The sequence below is a fragment of the Eschrichtius robustus genome, chromosome X (assembly GCF_028021215.1).
Source record: "Eschrichtius robustus isolate mEscRob2 chromosome X, mEscRob2.pri, whole genome shotgun sequence".
NCBI classification, from domain to species: Eukaryota; Metazoa; Chordata; class Mammalia; order Artiodactyla; family Eschrichtiidae; genus Eschrichtius; species Eschrichtius robustus.
Window position 1 is genome coordinate 39,508,878 of NC_090845.1, and position 20,408 is coordinate 39,529,285.

Here is a 20,408-nt window from a genome sequence, read left to right on the forward strand (position 1 = left end):
CAAAGACCCAGGTACTCAAACTTCTCTCTTTTCTATCCTGCCTACTCTCCCCAGATCTTTTTTTAAATTTATTTATTTTTGGCTGCGTTGGGTCTTCGTTGCTGTGTGCGGGCTTTCTTTAGTTACAGCGAGCGGGGGCCACTCTTCATTGTGGTGCGCGGGCTTCAGCAGTTGTGGCTGCGGGCTCTAGAGCGCAGGCTCAGTAGCTGTGGCGCAGAGGCTCAGTTGCTCCGCGGCATGTGGGATCTTCCCAGACCAGGGCTCGAACCTGCGTCCCCTGCCTTGGCAGGCGGATTCCCAACCACTGCACCACCAGGGAAGCCCTCCCCAGATCTTTTAACTTCATTAATTCTAAAAAAAAAAAATTAGACCTCTGATCTAGTCCTACTTACTTTCACAGGTGAGAGTCAAGATAGAACCTCTGCCACTCAAAACCAAATCAATCATAATCACTGCATCAGTTTACTTTCTATCCTGCATAAGTTCCTATAACTCTGGTATGGGGGAATATATTTATGATTCTTTGTAAGTCTCTCTAGCTCTTCTTTCCACCTCTTCTCTCTAGAAATACAGTTCTCCCTCTTGCTCCTTAAAGCCTTCTCTTCATTGGGAGGCAGGTTCCTCAATGCAGTCCCTGCAACCAATAGCAGTAAAGCTCCTGGCCTATAGGAGGGAGCACACCTTCAAATGATGTAGATATGAAAACCGCAACATGTTCCTTCTAGCCATCTGTGGAATGCAAGGATTCGGGGTCATTCTTTGACAGTTCTACTTCTGGCATGTCCTCTGTTTATCTGTCTCACAGAACATTTAAAGAACTGTAAATAATCGTGCCACACTCTGATGTGGTTTTGCAGATGAGGAAGGTGGGCTAATTTGGAAAATGATCCCATCTTGAGCAAACACACCAGGGATTAAAAAATCACACAGTTAATTATTGATTTTGTTTTCATTTTACCACCATTTGTACTCTGAAATCAAACTGGCTGGTATAATTCTTACTTCTAGGCAAGTTCCTAGCTAACATGAAAATGTTAATGTTGGTACTTATAAAACTAGAGATATAAACAAAAACAGAGGCATAATCATAGGTGTCTGCCCAAGATTAAATTGTTCTAATTTAGCAAGAAAAATGGAACAACTACTATGCCCTCACGAGAAGATTCCATATGCCCATGAATTATTTCCAAGTTTCAAACACGACAAAGAAAGAAAATGGAATTCTTGACTGTTCAAATAACATCACGGCCAATTTGCAAACAGCAACAAAACTCTGTATGTGGACAAATAAAAGTCAGCAGTTAACTAGAAAGATCCTTTGAGTATTACAGGAAGGCACAGATACCTAAATTTATTATCCTCATAAACTATGATTTTCACATCTGTCACTCCTCTGGGATAAGATACTGAAGGTTCCTGTTAAATGCAGATATGTTAATAGCTAACAACAAAGATTTACTGAGCATTTAACTACACGCCAAGTACCATTTTAAGAGCTTTACATGTAATAACTTATTTAACCCTCATAACAACACAAAGAGACAGGTACAGATGAGGAAACTGAGGCTTAAGACAGATGTTATTATATAACTTGTCCAAGGTCGCACGGTTAGAAAGTAGCAGAGTCGGGATTTGAACCTAAGCAATCTGGCTCCAGAATCCTGGCTCTTAACCTCTAATCCTGAGGCTCTGTAATAAACAGAATTTATGACAATGACAATGAAGGTCATGGTAAGACTATCTAGTGTTTTGATTATCAGAATACTCCCACATTTCATTTCATTCTCACAAGTTGGTAGGGTAGAAACTGAGGTGCCAAGAGGTGAAATGGGCCCTGTTCTAATGGTTATGACTCCTCAACTTCACCTCAAGCCCAGATTCTTCTCCTGGGGGCCAGATTCATATGGGCAGCTGTGTACCATACATCACCAGGTAGGTGTCCCACAGTCACCACAGACTCGGATGATCCAAAAGTAAATTAGTAATTTTCTTCCCCAAACCTTATTTCTCTCTAAAGGGGATAGTCTTTCTTCAATTTGGGAACGTCTTGGACTATTACGTCTTTTGACTTGGCCGTATTGATTCCAGACACAGACATACAGTGCACACACACACATGCACATGCTCTCTGAAGGATTTTTCAACATTTACCAAATAGAACAGCCTCTTGTTCTATGAATGTTACCTGTTCTCTTTATCTTTTTGAGGACTTTGAAGTCCCTTTCAGATTTTCCTATTATTTCCATTTCCTTTAGACCAAATTTCCTACGTTGAGTTTGTTTCAGGATGTTAGTTTTTCCTTGTGTGCTTTGAAAATTTCATTTGAACACTAATCTTAAGTGGGGATTTCTTGTTTTTGTTTTTCTTTTTCGGTCCCCCTGAGCTATCTCTTTATATATGATGGCTAGAGCTTTTCTTAGCCACTGTTTAAGGCTGAGCGTCTCTGTCTCATCCCTGGATTTAATGTGGTGAGCTAGACTCCAGTTCCCTTCCCCTTAGGGGCTTCTCAGTCTCTGTTACAATGAAGAAGTTGAACTCCAAAATCCCATCTTGGCTGGAATTCTTTACTGACTTTAATTTCGACCCTCTACTACATTTTTCATATGGAGTCTAAGGGTCTCTCTATAGTGTACAAATCCGATTATATTATTACCTTGGTAAAATTATTTCTATGTGCCCTACCACCTACGGAATAAACTTTAAAGTCTGATCAAATGTCACCTCCTCAGGAAGGGCTTCTGTGAACACCCTATCTGAAGTAGCATCCTCATCGCTCTCTATCCCTTACGTGGCCCCTGTTCTTCATAGCACTTATCATTACTGGCTATTATTACCACACATTTACTGTTAGTTTGTCTCTTCCACTAGAATATAAGTTTCATGTCGGCACAGACTTTGAATTACTCACTGTTAAATCCTCAGCACCTAGAACAGTACCTGGCACATTGTAGGCATTCAATAAACACTTGTGAATGGATGTATTAAAATCCTTAACATGGCAGCAAAAGCCCTAGACATATCAGAGCAATTAAGAGTGAGGGCTCTAGAGTCAAACTGCCTAGGTTGGAATCCTGGCTCCAGCACACCAACTTTGTGACCTTGAGCAAGCCACAACCTCCTAAGCTGCAGTTTTCTCATCTGTAAAATGGGTTTAGTAATTAACCTTAGTGGGTTGTTGAGAGGAATTAACAGACAATAAACAAGTATAAAGTGTAGCAGTGCAGTTACACACATCACCAGAGGTTTTTATTATTACGTGTCCAAGCTCATCTCCAGTCATTCTCTCATCTTGTACCTCGTTCCAAAGTAACAGCCCACTATTATTAACAGTTTCCCAACCATATAAGCCGACTCACATTTCTGGCCATTCCACATGCTCTTTGCCTTGCCTGTAATGCTTACCTCCTTTCCCACTCATACAGTCAATTTGCCTCCCATACACTATTAAACTCTTCCACTGAGAACCCTAGCCCAAGCATGGAAACAGAAGAGGGCTTTTATTTGCCCTGGCTGGACATGGAACAGATCCCAGATTCAAAAGGAGGTTATCCATAGGGGGTCAGGTCAATACCTTAGGATACTCAGGGTTTTAGAAGAGAAGGAGGAAACTGAGATAATCAGATAAATTCATTCACTCATTCATTCATATGCTCTTATTCTCTCTGTCTGGAATGTCAAGTAAGAGAAGCAGAAGGAAATACTTGGCCTTTCAGGTCATGCAGACTTGGGGACTGGGGCGCCTGTTTGGGGCTATGTGCAAGTCCTTGAGTAAACAGGGCAAGCTGGTCTTTCCAGAGCAAAGTAGATGCAAAACCCCAAGGGATGAAGGGAGTAGTGACCCGTTTCCTGAGGTTTTTCTTTCTCGTTCTTATGAGGCCTGACTTCATTCTGTTTCCTTTCTTTACATTTCATGAGATTCCTATATCTTTACAACTTTTGTCTAGTTTTGTCCCTGCCATTACCACTTGGCAAACTCCTGGTCATCCTTCAAACCTCAGTATTGCCTCCTCTATGAGGGGTCTTTCTCTTCGTCCCTCTCATTATAATTGTTTCCATGTCCATCCATCTCTGTCCTGAGCTTCTAGCTATATCTTTTAAAAGGCATTAAGAAACAAAAATTACTAAATGGATACAGTTGGTGACAGAGTTAGGACAATAGTACAGGCCTCTCCATTTGTCCTCTAATATTTCACTCTCTTTCTCTCTCACTAAGGAAATGAGCTACCAGATAGGGATACCAAATGGGAGCAAAGAGATACCAAGAGAGCATATAGGGAGCATATCTCAGAACTGATCTCATGCATCACATGGATATTGGTTGAGGATTAAGGGAGTTTAGTGAAGGATGGAACCAAGAAGTGCCAAAAAGCTTCATTTCTCCACAATACTGTTCTCAGTATACTGTCTTTACCTGGCTTCTGTGACATCCTGTTGTCATGATTTTCTTTCCAGCTCTTGAGCTATTCCTTTGCTATCTCATTTGCTAGCTATTCCTCCTGTTCTACACCCAACCCTTTCAAATTTGGAAGACCCTCAGTCCTCAAGCCTTCTTCTCCTCTCCCTCTATATACTCTTCTAAACCATCTAAATAGCAACCATCCCCAAATCTCTGTATCTATCAAAGATCTCTCTGTGCTCCTAATCCACATATTCAGCTTCATCTTTAGCAACTTCACTCAGATGTCTCACAGAAACTTCAAACTCAACATGTCCAAAACATATTTCACCATCTATTTCCAGGTACCATCATCTTATTAGGTGCTCGAGCCAGAGACCAGAGAGTCAACTTTGACTCCTGCTTCCTTACTTCCTTCATCCAATCATCAAATCCTGTCCATTCTAATTCCTAAATATCTTCAGGTTCTACTCACTTCCTTTCATCTCACTGACACTGATCTATCCTAGCTGTCAACATTCATACTAAATCACTGTAATGGCCTCCTAATTCTCCCCACATCCAAATCCAACCCTATAGCAATACTGTAGCCAAAGAATGCTTTAAAAATGGAAGTCTGATCATATAATTTTGCTTATGATGGCATCCGCATCTTTAAGATAAAATCCAAAATCCCTGCCATGTCTTAAAAAGCTCATCAAGATTTTGCCCCTATTTCTTGTGAACCGCTTGAGCCCTCTATGGTGTGCATGAGAATTATGAAGAGTATTTTTAAGACAAACAATACTTTCTAGAGTCTGGCAAAAAGACAGAATATATTTTTCATATCCTCATACTAATATTCAAAGACACTGCTATTGACTCAAGACAACAACCAGTAAAGGGACAAATGACCTTATCTCTACTTTGAGTCCTCTAATATTTCACTCTCTATCTCTCTCACTAAGGAAATGAGCTACCAGACAGGGATACCAAATGGGAGCAAAGAGATACCAAGAGATAGCATATAGGGAGCATATCTCAGAACTGAGCTCATGCATAGCATGAGCACTGGATCTTGATTGAGGAATAAGGGAGTTTAGTAAAGGATGGAACCAAGAAGTGCCAAAAAATTCTCTTGGGGCCAGTAACCTCACAATGATATGAAATCCACTCTACTTAACAGCATTCTGGTCAAGTCCACAGATATGGACTAAGGCCATAAAAATAAAACAGGATTTATCTACAACTCTGTGTAGATTTATACATGTAAGGTCAGTTTTAGAATGAAATAAGATATTTACTAATTAATATGACTGAGAGATTAGTTCAGTTCTTTGGATTACAATTTAAAGTCTACAATTCTCATACAACGCTGGTAGGAATGCAAAGTGGTACAACATTTATGGAAGGAATTTGGCATTAACAACAGTATGAAATGATGTATGCATAAGGCTATTAATGTAAAAGAAGAAGACTGGAAATGATCCAAATGTCCATCAATAGGGAACTGGCTTAATAAACAATTCTATATCCATAATGGAGTACTAAGCAGGTATAAATAGGAATGAAGGAGATGTCTACATATTGCTATGGAGAGATTGCTGGCATTTTCATATTGTTAAATTAAAAATTATTAAAGTTTAGAAGAGAGTATATAAGACTGTGTAAGAAGGGGGTGGTACAAAAACATAAATATATACATATTTTCTTATATTTTCAAACAGAAATAGTGAAAAATAAAATTAAAACTAATTTTACAAAATAATCTCCTCTAAGGTGGGAAGTGAATGGGGACAGGGATGCAAGCCAGACCTTTCTGAATGAACCCTATTCATAAGTTTGAATTTCCAATCATGTATATGTTTTTCATAATCTAAAAACAAAATTAAGTCAAGAAGAAATAAGAGGCAATCCCTAAAATTAAATTGATGCAGATATCTGAGTAAGATCAGGAGAGTATATCAGTGCAATACCCTGGTTGTGATATCATACTAGTTTTGCAAAATGTTAATGTTGGGAGAAACTGGGCAACATCTATCCAATACAAGGATCTCTAAACCTAACTCTATGTCAAGCTTGTGGCATAACCACAAAGAGAACAGTTATTTAAGTGACTTGAAAATCCAGTGTTTTGATTGTGCGTCCCTACTGGGATACACTCTAAGGATGAAAAGAAGGGCTAAGAAATCCTAATCTGTATTCAGTAGTCTTACTTTTATTATATATTTAAACTAGTAGGAGGAAGCAAGTATGTTAATGTGGCAAGAAACCCCGATTTTCAGTGAAAAGATGTACAAATATAAAATTTTAAAAATTAAGTAAAATTTTACTAAATTATGCTAAATATTATGGTATTATGTTAAGTGAAATAAGTCAGAGAAAGACATGATGTGACTTATATGTGGAATCTAAAAAATAAAACAAAGGAGTGAATATAACAAAAAAGAAACAGACTCACAGATAAAAATAGAGAAACAAACTTGCGGTTACCAGTGGGGAGGGGTGGGGGCAAGGGGTAGGGGATTAAGAGGTACAAACTATTATGTTATAAAATAAATAAGCTACAAGGATATATCATACAACACAGGGAATACAGGCAATGTTTTATAATAATTACAAATGGAGTACAACCTTTAAAAGTTCTGAATCGCTATACTGTATACCTGTAACTTACATATTATTTTATATCAACTATACCTCAATTTAAAAAATAATTTAAAAATTAAAAAAACTAAGGAAAAACTGTGTAATTTCCTTCTTGCTTTTGAAAAACTTTATATTATGGAAAATTTCAAAAGTAGAAAGTGCAGAGTAATGAAGGCTCATATATCCATTACCCTGCTCCAACAATTAACAACTCACTGGCTAATCCTATTTTACCTATACTTCAACCCAGTACCCACTGCTCACCCCTCACCTGATTCTGAAGCAAATCCCAGGCTTTATGCATAAATATTTCAGTACTTATCTCCAAAATGTAGAAACTCTTTTTGTAAAATAACTAAAATTATAAAATCATACACTAAAGACTTTAACAATTCCTTATTATCTAATAAATGTCTCACTAAATAAAAATCCGTAATTGTTACTTTATACTGGAAATAATGGTGTAAACTCATAGTTTCATGTTTGTTTGCTTGTTTAATTATGATCGAAGAAAACTTTTTAGTTTCTAATAACTTTAGATTTACATAAAAATTGCAAAGATGGTACAGAGAGTTCCTGTATACCCCTCACTCAACTTCCCCTAATGTTAACATCTTAGGCAACTACAGTAAACGTGTCAAAACTAAGAGAGTAATACTGGTACACTACTATTAACTCAACTCCAGATTGTATTTGGACTTCACAGTTTGTTGACTAATGTACTTTCTTTGTTCTGAAGTTTTTTTCATTTTTAGATGACTGCTGTGGGTTTTGGGGGAAGGCTACCACAGAGGTGAAGTGCCCTTCTCAGAACACCACCTCAGGGGGCACGTGATATCCACATGACTTATCATCAGTGATGTTAACTTGATTCTTCGGTTAAGAGGGGTCAGCCAGGTTTCTCCACTGTAAGCTTACTATGTTCCCCTTTCTATGCTCTGTTTTTCAAAAGCGGGGTCACTAAGTCCAGTCTACCCTTAAGGTGGGAAGGGATTATCTACATATATTATTTGGAATTCTTCTGTAAGGAAGGTTTGTCTCTTCTTTCCCATTTATTTATTTGTTCAATAATTTCTTTACATTGGTATGGGCTCATATATACTTAATTTATACCTTGGGTTATAGTCTAGTACTATGCTATTTATTTTGTTGCCCAAATTGTTCCAGTTTTGGCCACTGGGAGCTCTTTCAGGTTGGTTCCTGTGACCCTTTTCACATGTCCCCATCTTTTTGTTTTTTGAGCACTTCCTTACTTCCAGGCACTATAAAATGCTCCAGGCTTACTTGTATTTTCTCTGCCCCAGTCCTAGAATAATAATTTCTCTAAAGAGCCTCAGTTCCTTCTATTAGAGAATGTATTTAGAAATGAATATGTGGGTGTGGGCTTGCTCATTACTACTGCAGTGTAGCTGCTTCTAAGGCCCTCTCAGTGGCAGAAACGTATGTATGTGTACTAACCCATTCACATGTAGCTATATTTATTTCTGTATCTATCTACCTATATGTACATATGTATATATAAGTACATATGTATATATACATGCAAACACATATCTATACATATGTGTGCATGTACGCATATTAAACTAAATATGTTGTCATTCCACCACCTCCAACTCTAATCCAGCACCACAGGGTTCATTCTAGCCTTCATTCTTGCTTATTTGTAACTTCTTTCTCTGACAGAATTTTAAACTTCTGCATATTTAAAAAAGTCAATATACAAAAAAGTCCAATAATGTAAACAAAATTAAACAGGCAAATTTCGGCAAAATATTTGCAAATACATGAAAAAGGTAAATATCCTTAGTAAATAAAGAATTCATACAAAATGACAAAAAACTGAAGAAAGTGAACAGATGAAAAAGAAATGGGTAAACATACATTTAAAATATTTGACCACACTAGCAACAAAATAAATGCAAATTACACCAAAATGTCATTCTGACCTATCAAAACATAAACATGAATGCTCTCATCTACCACTGGTTTGAATATAAATTGGTACAATCTTTATGAAGAATAACATGACACTATGTAAAAGGAGTTTTAACTCTATTGGCTAGACTTCTGATTGGTGATGTGTCTCAGTGAAGACAACAGAAAGGTTGGATAAAAAAACTTCCTGAAAGCATCAAAGTACTAACCAAATCGTCAGGAATATTGGCTAAAGAATGGGAACTCAGAGAGGTAAAGCCAAGGATCAGAGTCCTTCTTGTCCTGGGGACATTTGCTTATACAGCAGATCTCTAAGGGGAAAAAAGTCAGAATTCAGGGTAATATCATAAACTACTCTCCAACGTTGAGCTAGGACCCTGAAGAGCTAGCGGTGAACCGGAAGTGATCAGCCCCTTCACATACTTGCAATCTGGCTTTCTCTCTGAATGGCCCTGAAAATCTAAGCCTTGAACCTTGATTGAGATAGTCCCAGACTGCTACTGCTTAAAGGTGCCTAGTAAAAGCAAATTAAAGTTCTCTCTAGAGGAAGAAAGCATCGTTCAATGCCAATAATTTTCAAAATAATTTCTAGCACACAGTCAAAATGAATCAGGCCCATAAAGGGGTAAGATATTTTGACCAAGAACCAGCAAAAATGACAGACAATAAAGACAAACAGGGATTTCATATACTGAGATTATCCAACATAGATTATTAAATAATGAAGTTTACTGTGTCCCAGAACATAAAAGCTGAGCTTGAACTTTTTTTGCAAAAAAAGAGAAAAAATATAGATTTTAAAAGGGAAAAACACAAAATTCAGAAAAGAACGTAGAAAATATAGAGAATACCATAAGGTATGCCTATATCTATACTTAATTGGGTCACAAAGGTGATGAGAGAAAGAAAAAGGCAGAGGCAATATCTGAAGAGATAATGGCTGAGAATATTCCCTAACCATAAATAATATCAACACACTGATTCAAGAGACCTAAAAACCTAAGGCAGGATTAAAACACACACACACACACATACACACCCCACATCACAGAGAAAACTACAGAAAACAAAAGATGAATAAAACATTTTTTCAATAACCTGAAAAATAAAGACAGACTACCCTCAGAGAAAAGTGACAGACTGCTAGCTGAATTCTTAATATCAATGGAAGCCAGAAGACAGTAGAATGATATCTAATGTAAAGAAAATGCCAGCCTAGAATTCTCTACTCAGTGAATATCCCTCAACACTAAAGGGAATCTAAGGAAATTCTGAAACAAATGGAGTTTGCACCCAGCAGACTGACACAAGGAAAATGAATCCAGATAAAGCCTTAGAGATGCTGAAAGAATAAATAATAACAGAGGAAGGATGTGTGTAGGTAAATCTAAATGAATAAAAATAATAATATAACTTGGAGTGATGTAAATACATGTAACATGCATTTATACACACAAATATAATTTAAATACATGAAAACAATAGCCTATAAGTCAAGGTTGCATTATATGCAATTAATGTGTTCTACAGTGCTTGTACTGTTCAGGAAAACAGTAACGGTATAATATTAGGATTTGATGAATTAGGGAGGCATACTGTAATTTCTGGGGTACACACTCAGCAAAGGGTGCTAAAACTTCCAAATTAATAGAAGAAAAATGAAATGATTAAAAAACATTCAACTGATCCAAATAAATCAGGGAAGGTGAAGAAACATGTAATAGGTGGTATAAATAGAAAGCACATAAGACCACAATGTCAATCAAAATATACTAAAATAAAATTAAATGTAAATGGAATAAATGCTCCAATTAAAAGACAAAGATTGAGAGTCTAGAATAAAAAAAACAACTATATGCCTTTAACAAGAGAGGCATCTAAAACCCAAGGATATGAGAAAGTTGAAATTTGAAAAGGAAATAAATCCTAGAAAATTAAACCCAAAGTAGAAGGATGGAAATAACAACAAACAGAAATTACTGAAATAGAAAATAAACACACAGTAAAAAGGATTTACAAAGCTAAAAGTCATTGTTTAAAAGACTGATAAAACTGGTAAATATCTGGCAAGGCTGAGACAGAAAAATAAAGGCATAAATTGCTAGTACCAAGAATGAAAAAGATCCTGCAGAGATAGTATGAACCCCTTTATGACAAAATTGTTTAAAGTTTAGATAAAATGCACTCATTCCTAGAAAAATACAATTCACCAAAAGTGACCGAGTAATAACTGGAAAACCTGAATATTCCTATAAATATTTAAGAAACTGAATCGGAAATGAAATTACTTCTTATAAGAAAGTCTGGCCTGGATGGGTTTATAAGTGAGCTCTACCAATCACATAAGAAAAACAACAAACAGAGAATACTCCTCAATTCATTTTATGAGTCTAGCATAATCTAGATATAAAAACCTGATATGGATAGTACAAGAAAATTATAGTATAATATTCCCACAAATATGGATGTAAAAAGTCTAAACAAAATATAAGCAAACCAAATCTAGCAATATATAAAAAGGATTATAAGGATTATACATCATGACCAAGTGTGGTTAACCAAAGAATCAATGAAATTCATTGTATTAACAGAGTAAAGAAGAAAATCACATGATCATTTCAATATACACAGAAAAAAAGCATTTGATAAAATTCACCATCCATTTATGCTTAGCAAACTCTAAGATCAGAAATAAACAAAGATTTGCTATCACCATTATTCTGGATATTTTATCCACTGCAGTAAAGGCTAGAGAAAGAAATAAAATGTAAAAGAATTAGAAAGGAATAAACAAAATCCTCTTCATACACAGATGATATGATCAGGTATGCAGAAAATCCAAACAGTTCTACAGATAAATTATTGGAATTGATGAAGCTTGATGAATAGAAGGAGTATATGTCAATACAAGGAAGGAGGGAAAGAGAGAAAGAGAGAGACTGGTCTACCTTTTTTTTTTTTGGCTGTGCCATGCAGCATACAGGATCTTAAGTTTCCCGACCAGGGATCAAACCCATGCCCCCTGCATTGGGAGCGTGGAGTCTTAATCACTGGACGGCCAGGGAAGCCCCAGACTGATCTACTTTTAAAAGCAAATACCTAAGAATCTAACAAAAAATGTACACAACTTCTATGGAGAAAAGTATAAAACTTTATTGAAAGACATCAAAGACCTAAATAAATGGGAAGACAGACACCGTGTTCCTAAAGTGGAAGACTCAATAATAAGTCTGTCAATTATTCTCAAGTTGCTATAAAGATTTGATATAATAATTCAAGGCAAAATCCCAACAGTTTTTTTAAGTGTGTGTGTAAATTGACAACTTGATTCTAAAATGTATATGGAAAATGCAAAGACAAGTACAGCTCTCAAGACATGTCTGAAGAAGAACAAAGTGGAAGGCCCTGCTCTACCAGTTACCAGGACTTACTGTAAAGCCATAGTAAATAAGACAACAGCACAATGCCAGGCAAACAGGCCAAGGGACCAGAATAGAGCCCAGAACAATCACACCTATACAGATGCCTGATTTATGGCAAAAGTGGTACTGCAGAGCAGTGTTTTCAGTAATTGTGCTGAGACTATTGAATATCCATATGGAAAGAAATGAAACTAGACTGCTACCTCACAGTGTACCCCAAATCAATTCCAGATGGATGATAAAACATAGGAGAATATCTTCATAATCTCAGGGGAGTAAATATTTCTTAAGCAAGATACAAAAACACTGGCCATAAAATTAAAAAATGATAAATGAGACTATATTAAAATCACAAACTTCTGTTAATCAAAATATACCATTACAAGAATGAAGAGATAGGTCACTAAATGGCAATTAGGGAAGAATAATCGGGAAAAACTACAAGGAGATTCTACTACACACCAACTGGCAAAAATTCCAACAATGCCAAGTATTAGCAAGGGTGTGTAGCATAGGTAGTAATTAATCATGAGAATAAAAGGAAGGCACTGTGAATAAGGACAAACAACAGTATTTTAAACAGGGGCAGTGACAGGAAAACTAGGACTGGGATCACCTTAGAGAGGCATATACCATTGGTAAAGGGTCAGTTTATACGTCTACTTTAGAAAATAGCTTGGTATTATCTAGGAAAACTGAAGCTGTACATATTCTGAAACCTATTAATTCCACTCCTAGGCCTACACCCTATATGAACGTTTACTTAGGTGCACCAGGATACAGGTACAAGATTGTTTACAACAGTGTTGTTCAAAAGGCCAAATCTGGAAACAACCCAAATACATATTAACATTTACATGAATAAATAACTTGTGAATGTTTGTTCACTAACACTATATAGCAACAAAGTGAAGGAGATCAAACTAACCTGGATATTCTCACAGACCAAAAAACGTGTATACTCTATGATTCCATGTAAGTAAAGATTAAAAAGATAGAAAACACTGAATTACACTATTCAGGGATACCTATTTAGATGGTATAGATATAAAAACATGGAAGTGAAGTCTAGATTAAAGTTAATTCTGAGAGAGGCAGGGGGTTATGATCAGAAAGGGGAATTCGAGGGCTGTTGAGGTGCTGGCAGTTTTTAAATTTCTTGACCTGGGTTGTACGTGGCTGTTTACAATAATTCTTTATATTTGTATAGTTCTGTGTATGCATTTTTCTAAATGTAATACATTCTATTAAAAAAGGTTAAATCTATGTGTGATGTAGGTGTTTGTATGCATTCATACACTAATTCTAATATCCAGTAATTCTATTCCTAAAAACTTATCTTGAGAAAATAGGCAATCAGGGGGTGAGCACAAGTAACTATGTACAAGAATATTATTAATCATAACATTATTTCTAATACAGAAAACAGAAAACAGTGTAAATGTCCAACTTTAGGGAAAATATTAAATATGGCACATGCATATAGTTCAGACATCTTAATGCAGCCATTAAAATGCTGTACCTAAAAAGTATTTAATGGTATAATAAAATGCTTAAAATTATTAAGTTAAACGAATCAGGATACAAAATTGCATATATAAAATGATCTCAATTTAGTGCAACTGTGATCATGAGTATACACAGAAGGAAATATTCTGAAATGCTCGCTGTGATTACCTTTTGCAAATGGTATTATTTTTGTCATTATAATTTTCCATAATTTCTAAATTTGTACAAAGAATGTATACTACACTAAAGACAACTTATAATCTTCATTTTAAATGAACTACTTCTTTTAAATAACAGAAAGTTAACTGAATTTTCTTCCTATTTTATATGTATATAACTTTATTCAAAATTATTTTAGTGGTTGAAGATGAGCTTTCATATACAAAAAAATTACGAGACTGACAACTTCAAATACATTTCTAAGATAGTAGGAGTCAGAATGCAGTTTGTTTCCTAAAGTATTCAAAGCTTAAAATCTATTCAACAATGTAACATCTCAATCTAGGATTTGTTTTATACAAAAATTGGGACACCTACATTTTTTTCCCAATAGATATCAAAATGATACAGTAATTACAGTTAAAAGTTTTTTAAAAACCCCAAACTCTGCAATTATCTTTATAGGTAAGTATATTTTGTTTGCAGATCCAGGAGTTTATTAACTCAAACCCTTCTCCTGTTGATCTCTATTTTAGTTTGTGCAGAAAAGAGTTAACTATTTAACTATTTAACCAGGCCTAACTATTATCTCTCAAAAGGCTTGCAAGGCCTGCCTACAAGGTTGGCTCTTGATTGGCATCTGGGCACTTGGAGGGGTTCCTCCCCTCCTAACTGAAAAGAGTGGCTCACTGTGTCTAAACTGCTTGTGCAAACAATATGATTTTATCCTGAACACCCGCTTTCTTTCTGGGAGTCTGGAATTTGGTATGCACCAGGCAGAGGGTGCTTACATGACCAGCCCCCGACAAAAACCCTGAGCACTGAGTCTCTAATGAGCTTCCCTGACAGACAACATCTCACATGTGTTGTCACAAATGCTTGCTGGCAGAAGACCCTTGGAAGCTTGTGCCTCGTTGCCCCTGGACTTCAATTCATGCACGTTCTCCTTTTGCTGATTTTGCTTTATACCCTTTAGCTATTAATAAATCATAGCTGTGAATATGCCTATATGCTGAGTCCTGTGAGTCCTTGTAATGAATCATCAGACCTGGGAATGGTCTTGGGTATCCCTGACACATAGTTCTTAAAACTAAAATGCAACTAAACATTTAGTATAGTGGTAAACCTAAGTCAAGAGAAATGTTTAATTTTAAAAAGTTAATGACACAGAAGTTGTTTTCTTTCAACTAGCATTTATCAAAGGCCTACACAGTCACTCAGCTAGGTCCTTTCTTGTATCTTAGCTTACTGAATTACCATATCAAGTTTCTAATGTTTACTAGGACCAAACAGTATTTCCCAACCATTTCCTATTACCCAGCACTTAAGTAGGCATTCAATAAATACGTGCTGAATGAATGAATAGCAATTTCTATCATTACACATAAAAACAAAAAATCAAAATAGATAAAACTAGCTATAAAAATATGTATAAATGTTCATATAAATTAAAATGCTATAGTCCAGATTTTTCTTGCTTGATATGAAACAAATATATTTTCTCTTAAGTGGCAAATTTGCTGGTAAGTAGTAATCAGTTCTACTCTATCAGTATAAATGAATTTCACAAACATTCCCTTCCCTGAGCATAAACACCAGACTAAAAATAAAATTTAAATAAATAAAGAGCTTTCAGTCTATCTCCTTTGTGAGCTTCAAAAATACAAACTGTTAATATTATTTTAAAAGATACAAACTATTGTTTTCATGTCAGAAATGTTTTAAGACCATATTTAATTACTGTATAGTCTCCCTGTGGTATATGTAATCATTCTATAATAAGGTAATTAAAATTTCTTGGCCAGCCAATTTAGGATTTACAGCTTAATTCAAGTATCAGACACTACTAAACATAAACCTTGATGTGTGACTTAGAAATAAACATTTAATTTCTGGTGGGGTGCGGGTGTGTGTGTGTGTGTGTGTGTGTGTGTGTGTGTGTGACATGACACAGCCCTGTCTTTAAAATTGAACCTACATTTTAAATGTTTATTTTAAAAAATAACAGCAAAGTGCTACAGACAAATCCTAATTTAAGTATAATCCCAAAGCAATAGATATAGTATAAACACATGCAGATTTGTAACAAACTACTGAGTGTGTTGGGAAAAATGACAACATAGTCTCGAAATAGTATTACCCCTACTTTAAAGGTCAATCATCTCTTGACCTCTCACTTCAGGACCCACATTTGTTGAAACTGAATATCTAGGGGGTGGGGCCTGGGTACATGCTGGTTTAACGAGCTCTACTCAGGATTTTCCAATGCTAAATTTTGAAATCTACTGCTCTAATCTTTTCCAGTGCTAAAATTTTGGTTCTGTCTCTGTATTTGAGTATGCTTTAAACTTATAAATCATTTGTATCAACTAGTTCTAAGGATTTGCTAACATGATAAACAACAAGATTGAGCCATATAATTTCATGACTTCAGTTTAGGGAAGAAAAGGGAGAGTTGGTTATAGATAGTCTGTGGCAAAGAAAGATATGGATACCATAATAAGAAACTCACTGATAACCCAAATATATTGTTTGGTCTAGCCTTTTCTCCATCAAAATTATCAGAGCTATTTCCAAGCAGCCAACAAATAGCAAAGTCAACTGACCTTATCTCATTTGCTTTCCATTTCCTGTCTACTCTGTATTGGTGTCATGTCAGAAAACTGTGGAAAGGATCCAGATAACCCATAACCTGAGCAATGAGACCCTGAATACCAGGGGTCATTAGATCTATTTCCAGAAAAATTCTGGTGTAGCCTTGTCTACACTGTAGCTATGTAAGCAATCTCTTACCTAGCCAGTAGGTGGAGACATGCACAAACTTACTGCTTTGCTCTTTGATCTACAGGACTTTAAATCTTACAGTAATGTATGGTTTGGGTTTGTTCATTTGTTTTAAACTGAGGAAATCAAAGGGAATGCAAAAAACAGGGCAAGGACAACTGTCAAGGTAAATTTACAAAAAAGGATGATACAAAAGAACAATTTTATATTTCTATATTGTTTCTAGCCCTTTTGAGAAATAACTATTTTAACTGTGAATTTATAATCTACTTCCAGATTCCTAGAGCAAATAAAACAATTCTAAATTGAGAAATAGGTCCTTTAAAAATTCATGTTTGGGCTTCCCTGGTGGCGCAGTGGTTGAGAATCTGCCTGCTAATGCAGGGGACACGGGTTCGAGCCCTGGTCTGGGAAGATCCCACATGCCGCGGAGCAACTAGGCCCGTGAGCCACAACTACTGAGCCTGCGCGTCTGGAGCCTGTGCTCCGCAACAGGAGAGGCCACGATAGTGAGAGGCCCGCGCACCGCGATGAAGAGTGGCCCCCGCTTGCCGCAACTAGAGAAAGCCCTCGCACAGAAACAAAGACCCAACACAGCCAAAAATAAATAAATTAATTAATAAATTAATTTTTAAAAAATTCATGTTCAATCAGGGGAAGCAACATTAACTGACTATGACATGACACTAAGGAGTTATTGTTGATTTTACTAGATATAACAATAGTATTTTATATACACACACACACACACACACACACACACACACACACACAGAGTCCTTATAAATACAAACAGGAGTATTTATAGGTGAAATATTGCTTTAGAAATTGCCAAGAAAAAAAAAAGACAACAGTAAAGGATAGATAGAACAAGAATGGCAAAGTATTGATAACTATTGAAGCTCAGTGACAGGTACACTGAAGTTCATTATACTATTTTCTTTTATTTGAAAATTTCCAAAATAAAAGGTTAAAAACTAGGAAGCCATGTTCTAGTGATTTGGGTTAACAGTGAGATTAGGGGGCTGGTAAATATGCAACTTTAATGAGGTCTTATTCTCCATATATAGCCATCAATGAATTATTCCAATCACAACTGAATCATACAAAATTAGCTATATAAAAAATCCCATATAATTCAACATTGAGAAACTAAAACTAAGCTGTTAAATCCACTGGAAACAATACGTTATCATTGTAGAGCAAGTCACCACTTTATAAGGTGAATTCACACAGTTCTCTCATCTTGTTTTCATAATCTTATGAAGATTTTAAAGTTAAGAGATTATGGCCAAAGTCACATAATTAGTAAAAGTGACAGAGGTGGGATACGAATCCAAGTTTTATGACACCAAGGATCATCTTCTCTCTACTATACTGTCACTTAGACCCCTTTGAAACAGACAGCAAATGTGAAATTTAGGTAAATTTTTAAATTTGGCTTTCTGTGCTCACTACTTTATAGTATATGGCAAAATCTGGTTTTTAGTTTTCTCAGTGAATAAAAATATGGACAGAAACAGATTTCTTGAATAAAGAATAAAATGAAAATAATTATAACATCGTAAAATTGGAAGGGACGTTAGAGGCTCTCTCTAGTCCAAAATTAAAACCTTTTCTCCAGGACCTTTGGATGGATCCAGCTTTAGCTTGAGCATTTCTAGTGAGGAACAGCAGACTCTGTGAGACAGCCGCTACATTCGTGGACAGCCACTTCATTCATACCTGCCACCTGTTGATTCTAGTTACAGCTCCTCACCCTACACTGAATAAACACATAATCCTCTTACACTTGACGATATTTCAAAGAACTAAAGACATCCATTATGATCTGCCATGGGCTTCTGATCTGGGGACTCTTACAGCAGTAAAAGAAAACCAATAGATTCTTGGGTAACTAAAGTCTCCCCAACTTTTCAATAGCTCTTCCATGCCACGTGGTCTTCAAAGTGGGACTTGGGTATCTCTGGGAGTACTCAAAGCCCTTCCAGGGGATACGTGTATTAGGATATTTTTAAGGCATTTAAGCCATATCTACATTTGCCATAATTTGGTCTGTCTGAAAACAAGTCTGTGGTCTGCTGAGTTCTCTTCTGTATCTCCACTCGAAGGAACCCATCTCAAAAGACAAACCACTCACCCATCCTGAAAAGCCTGCCTAGTTTCAAGAAGACAATGGGGGAATGCAAAGCTACTGAGGGAGGGAGCCATCTGTGAGAGCAAAACAGCTTTGAGAAGGAAGCGAAGAGCCACCTTATTTCATGCAGACAATATATTCACGGCAAAACCTTATCTAGTTTAGAATTAGAAATCAATAGTAAGATGATTGTCACAGTGATGTCTATTAACACTTTAATTTTATTTGAAAAATGAAGTCAGATTTTTTTCTGACAGAAAGCAAGTCTGATTTGGCTGACTAGTTTGACAATGATGACTAGCTTTGCAATTTAGGTCACATAGCAGACATTTTCCATAAATTGAATGAGATAAAGGTACAGCTCGAGATTTTTGAAGAAAATATATTTTTAAAAATATACAAAACACTAAAAATTACATCCTTACAATAAGAGTTTGTATATATCAACTGAAAGATATTTGTAGAGGTACACAGTTTTCAAACATCTTTTAGCAGGATTGCTGACAAAGATTTTGAAGGTCGTGACTCTATGACAGAATTTCTAGGCTCTTTCCCACTCTGGCTATCCCCTTCTGGAAGCATGCCAGTGTCCTGCTTATTAGGAACACTCCAGGGAGAATGAGCAATACACAACACACTGGGCCTATGGCTTGGTTCTGAATACCATACACTTCTAATTAAGGTATCTGAAGGTTCCATTCAAGGCTTTTAAAGCTGTTGCAACAACAAACTAAATTGTTTACATCTTTTTCACATAAGCAGTTACAATTAAGTTCATAGTGATCTTGCACTTATATATGTGAATGAATGAGTTTACATTAACTGGTCTTAAATTTCACCTTCTTTGTTTCAGCTCCTTTGCTACAAACTTGTAAAATATTTTAAAATTTGGTCTAGATATTCAACGTATTAAGCTAGCCCTCTGTAGGGGGCAGCTTCTAACAAGGCTCCCAGTGATCACCACCTCCAGGTCTTCACATCCTTGTGTAATCCCTTCCCCTTGTGTGTGGACTGGATCTAGTGACTTATTTCTAACTAACAGAATATGGCAGAAGTGATGGTGTGTGATTTCAGAGATTAGGTTACAAGACTGACTTCTGTCTTGTTCCTACTCTTGTGCTCTTGCTTGCTGGCCCTGATGAAGCCAGCTGCCATGGAGCTGCTCTACAGAGAAGCCCAGTGACAAGGAACCTAGGGAGGTCTTGGGCCAACAGCACATGAGGAACTAAGGCCCTCAGTCTGATAGTGTGCTTCCAACAACCATGTGAGTGAGCTTGGAAGCAGATCCATCCCCAGCGGAGCCTTAAAATGACTTCAGCCCTGGCCAACGCCTTGATTACCACCTTGTGAGAGACCCTAATCAAAGTCACTGATTACAATTTTGAACAGAATAGTATGCCATCCCATAAGGCTTTATACAATCTCTTTGGACACA

At 36.3% G+C, this 20,408-nt stretch overlaps 1 protein-coding gene across 8 annotated transcripts in view; it reads right to left on the bottom strand.

Moving 5' to 3' along the window:
- The window catches only part of CASK (calcium/calmodulin dependent serine protein kinase), a 396,439-nt gene that overhangs the window by 210,051 nt on the left and 165,980 nt on the right, over positions 1-20,408 (bottom strand). The gene's annotated exons all lie outside the window — the stretch shown is intronic.